Below are 5,128 nucleotides of genomic sequence, written 5' to 3'. Positions count from 1 at the left end.
CTGTGTTCTGCTCTGTTTATCATAGTTTATCTGTTTATCATAACAAAAAGTTATGTGCCCTGCCTCAAATTTGTAATGACCAGTAACCAAATAACACAAGAATCTTTTGCTCAATAGTATACTATAACATGACATTTTAAATTTACACACCAGAAGCCTTGAATTTCTCTAGCAGGTTCCCTTCATATGAAAGTTTCAGTGATTTACGGTGTTAAAGGGGACTTAAAAAAAAAGTCTAGAAAATGTAAGACAGGCTAATAGTAAACATGCAACAATTTTCTGGGATAGGTGGGCAAGAACAGTATTCACTGTGAAGTTTATGTGGAGGAAGAACAGAATAAAATAGGATTAAAAAAATGGAGCCTTGGGGGCCAGCCGGGTGGCGCAAGCGGTTAAGTGCGTGCGCTCCACTGCGGCAGCCCGGGGTTCCCCGGTAGGATCCCGGGCGCACACCAACGAACTGCTTGCCGAGCCATGCTGTGGTGGCGTCCCATATAAAGCAGAGGAAGATGGGCACAGATGTTAGCTCAGGGCCAGTCTTCCTCAGAAAAAAGAGGAGGATTGGCATCAGATGTTAGCTCAGGGCTGGTCTTCCTCACAAAAAAAAAAAAAAATAGAGCCTTTTATTTACTTACTGTTGACATCCTTTGTAGGTTTTATTAATGTGCAGGTAGTCTTTGTATATTCTAGATATCAGTCCCAGTTTTAGACATTATCAATGTCTTCTTCCAGTCTTCACCTACCTCTTAACTTTGTCCATGGTGTTCTTCCTTGGATAGAAGACCTTAATTTTGATCTTGTGAAACAAAATTAAGGATATTAAACCTTCTGGCTTGTGCTTTTCTGATCTTAAGAAGTCTTTCTCTACCCCTAGGTCACAAATATTCTTCTGTATTTTCTATAGTATTTTACTTTGATCCTGCATATCAAAGTCCATTGTACCTTGAACTTACATATGGCGGGAGATAGGAAGGCAGCTCAGTTTTTCTACATATCTAAGTCAATTTTCAGCGAACTATCTTATGAATCAGGAGTTGGCAAGCCTTCTCTGTAAAGGGCCAGATAGTAAGTATTTTGGGCTTTGGAGGCTGTGCTCTCTCTGTTGCAACTACTTGACTCCACCATTGTAGTGTGAAGGCAGTTGCAGACAATATGTAAACAAAAACAAGTGATTGTGTTACATGTCATGAAATATTATTCATACTTTAATTTTTATTAATAGACTTTATTTTTTAGAGCAATTTTAGGTTCACAGCAAAATTGAGCAGAAAGTACAGCGAGTTCCCATATCCTCCCTGCCCCACACATACACAGCCTCCCCTAATATCACCATCCCACACGAGAGTGGTAACATTTGTTCCAGTTGCTGAACCTACATTGTCACATCATCACCCAAAGTCTGTACTTTACATTAGGGTTCACTCCTAATGGGTTGCTGTGCAGTCTATGGGTTTTGACAAATGTATAATGATGTGTATCTACCATTATAGTATCATATAAAATAGTTTCACTACCTGCTATAGACTGAATGTTTGTGTTCTCCCCAAATTCATATGTTAAATCCTTATGCCAATGTGATGGTATTTGGAAGTGGAACCTTTGGGAGATGATTAGGTCACAATGGTTGAGCCCTCATGAATGGGATTAGTGTCCTCTCTCATAGAAGAGGTCCCAGAGAGCTCCCTTGCCCCCGTCACCATGTGAGAACACAGCAAAAAGACAGCTGTCTATGAACCTGAAAGCAGGCTCTCACCAGTCACCAAACTGCTGGCGCCTCCACAACTGTAAGAAATAAATTTCTGTTGTTTATAAGCCACCTAGTTTATGGTATTCTGTTATAGCAGCCCAAAAGGATTAAGACACTGCACTAATAATGCTCTGTGCTCTGCCTATTCATTCTTCCCCTCCCCCACCCCCTCACAACCACTGATCATTTTACTGTCTCCATAGTTTTGCCTTTTCCAGAATGTCATGTAGTTGAAATCACACAGTGTGTAGCCTTTTCAGATTGGCTTCTTTCACTTAATAATATGCATTTAAGTTTCCTCCATGTCTCTTCATGACTTGATAGCTCATTTCTTTTTAGTGCTAAATAATATTTTATTATCTGAATGTACCACAGTTTATTTATCCATTCACCTACTGAAGGACATCTTGGTTGCTTCCAAATTTTGGCAATTATGAATAAAGCTGCTATACATATCCGTGTGCAGGTCTTTGTGTGGACATAAGTTTTCAACTCATTTTAATAAATACCAAGGAGCACAATAGCTGGATTGTATGGTTAAAGGGATAGTTTTGTAAGAAACTGCCAAACTCTCTTCTAAAGTGGCTCTACCCTTTTGCATTCCCACCAGAAACAAATGCGAGTTCCTGTTGCTCCACATCCTCAGCAGCATTTGGTGTTGTCAGCGTTTTGGATTTGGGCCATTCTCCTAGGTGTGTAGTGGTATCTCATTGTTGTTTTAATTTGCAATTCTTTAATGATGTATGGTGTTGAACACCCTTTCATATGCTTAGTTGCCATCTGTATATCTTCTTTAGTGAGGTGTCTATTGAAGTCTTTGGCCTATATTTTAATCAGGTTGTTTGTTTTCTTATTGTTGACTTTGAAGTGTTCTTTGTATATTTTGTATAACAGTCCTTATCAGATTTGTCTTTTGCAAATATTTTCTTCCAGTCTGTGGCTTGTCTTCTCATTCTCGTGATGGTGTCTTTTGCAGAGCAGAAGTTCTTACTTTAATAAAGTCTAACTTAACAACTTTGTCTTTCATGGATTGTACATTTGGTGTTGTATCTAAAAAGTTGTCACCAAACCCAAGGTCATCTAGATTTTCTCCTATGTTATCTTCTAGGAGTTTTATAGTTTTTCATTTTATGCATATATTTATGACACATTTTGAGTTACTTTTTGTGACAGGTGTAAGGTCTATGTCTAGATTCTCTTTTTTTTCATGAAGATATCCAGTTGTTCCAGCATCATTTGTTGAAAAGACTATCTTTGCTTTATTGTACTGCCTTTGCTCCTTTGTCAAAGATCAGTTGACTATATTTGTGTGGGTCTAATTCTGGGTTCTCTATTCTATTCCATTTATCTGTTTAACTACTCTTTCACTTTCTTGATTACTGTAGCTTTATAGTAAGTCTTAATGTTGGGTAGTGTCAGTTTTTCAACTTTGTTCTTCTTCAATATTGTCTTGGCTATTCTGGGTCTTTTGCCTCTCCATATAAACTTTAGAATCAGTTTGTCAATATTCACAAAAGATAAGACCGGGATTTTGATTGCGATTGTGTTGAATCTATAAATCAAGTTGGGAAGAACTGATATCTTGACAATATTGAGTCTTCTTATCCATGAACATGGAATATTTCTCTAATTACTTAGTTCTTCTTTTATTTCTTTCATAAGAGTTTTGTAGTTTTCCTCACATATATCTTGTGATGTGAATTTTAGAATTCAGTTTTTGAGTTTCAACAAAAGCACGTGGAATTTATGTTACTGTTACATTGAATTTATAGATTAATTTGAAGAGAATTGAATCTTTTCTGAGCTAAGTTGCCCCCATTTGTGAATTGTTATCTCTGCAATCATGTGGATCTTCTTTTATGTCCTGTAATGGAGTTTTTTGAAATTTTCTCTGGGAAGGCCTTGTACTTTCTAGTTTAGGATAATTGCTGGATAATTTATAATTTTTGTTTCTATTGTGAATTATTTCTCTTATATTTTCTAGATGATTAATAGTGGAGAGGAAGCTTAGAGAGTTGTTAAATTGATCTTACATCCAACAACCTTGCCAAATCCTCTAATTAGTTTTGAGAATTTGTTACTTCTATTAAGTTTTCTATGTAGATCATCATATCATCAAATAATGAGAATTTTATCTTTTTTCTTCTAATCCATCACCTATTTGCATGTATTAATTTAATTTGAAAGTGGTGTTCTGGGACAAAAAGATTAAAACTCAATATGTATTAGATATTTCAAAGCTTTATTAAAGTGATAAAAGAAAATGCCATCCGAATTGTGTAAATAAAATATGGCATCAGCAAAATCAAAGTTTACCTAAAAATGATTGTAATAGACAACACAAATTCTAAAATATCTATTTTGATGTCTATAAACCCCCTTACTTGGAGGTTTCTCTCTTGACTAATATGATCAAAATATAGAAGGCAAGTCTGAATTTTGAACCTTCTGGATAGTTCCTTATTTTTAGCCCCAACAGAGGATGTATCTGTTTCTGGTCCAGCTCTGGGCCATGCAGCCACCACAAATCACTCGCATCAGACTCACCTTGTGTGCCTCCTAAAAATGCAGATTCCTGGACTCCCCCTAAGACTTGACAAGTAAGAAATCTCTGCTGGTATTATCTGGACATCCACAGTTGTAACAAGGTCCGCCAGGGATTCTTCTGTCCACAAGCTTGAGAATCATTATGGTGGGGGGAGAAGGCAGAGAACCTGACCTCCAGACAAACGGGCATCACCAACAGAAGTCCACCCCAATCTCCTTTTTGCTCCCCAAGTCTAGAAGCCTGGGAGGAAAAATGACTTTCATTTTCTATTCCTTCTTACAACAACTTTGACATTCTGTGTAGTACATATATACATATAAGGGGAACACTGAAATGACTGGCCCATAATTTATCTGCCTACCCGGATCAAGCCATTGTACTGGTTTGAGGACAGTTCAAAAGGTTAGTGCTATTTCTTTCAGGAAATAGTAGAGATATTCTCTCATGGGCATCATTACTAAAAAGTAGGAGGCCTTGGAATTTTTCAGGGACTGAAAGAAAGAAAGAAAACTTGGAGAATCAGGAGAGAGACGTGAAGGTGCCAAGTCACTAGCTTTTATTCTACAGGAGGAATGTAATGACTTCAGGGCAAAGCAAAACCCCAGGCCCAACACTGGGTCAGTGGTTTCATATTTCCATTAAAGTATTATTGCTAATCCAAAAATCTCACAGAGAGGAAAGAAAAAAGTATTGGCTAATAAACATGATTTCAAAATTCACATTGCATTCTAGTAAATTCTAGAAATCATTATGATACAAATATTAGAACCAAGCCAAAAAAAAAAAGAAAAACTCACTTCGAGGTTTAGATTTTTTATTTTTTAAAAGCCACA

The sequence above is a fragment of the Ceratotherium simum genome, chromosome 2, assembly GCF_057802395.1.
Source record: "Ceratotherium simum simum isolate JZ-2026a chromosome 2, ASM5780239v1, whole genome shotgun sequence".
In the NCBI taxonomy this organism is placed as follows: domain Eukaryota; kingdom Metazoa; phylum Chordata; class Mammalia; order Perissodactyla; family Rhinocerotidae; genus Ceratotherium; species Ceratotherium simum.
This window is presented reverse-complemented; position numbering follows the sequence as displayed.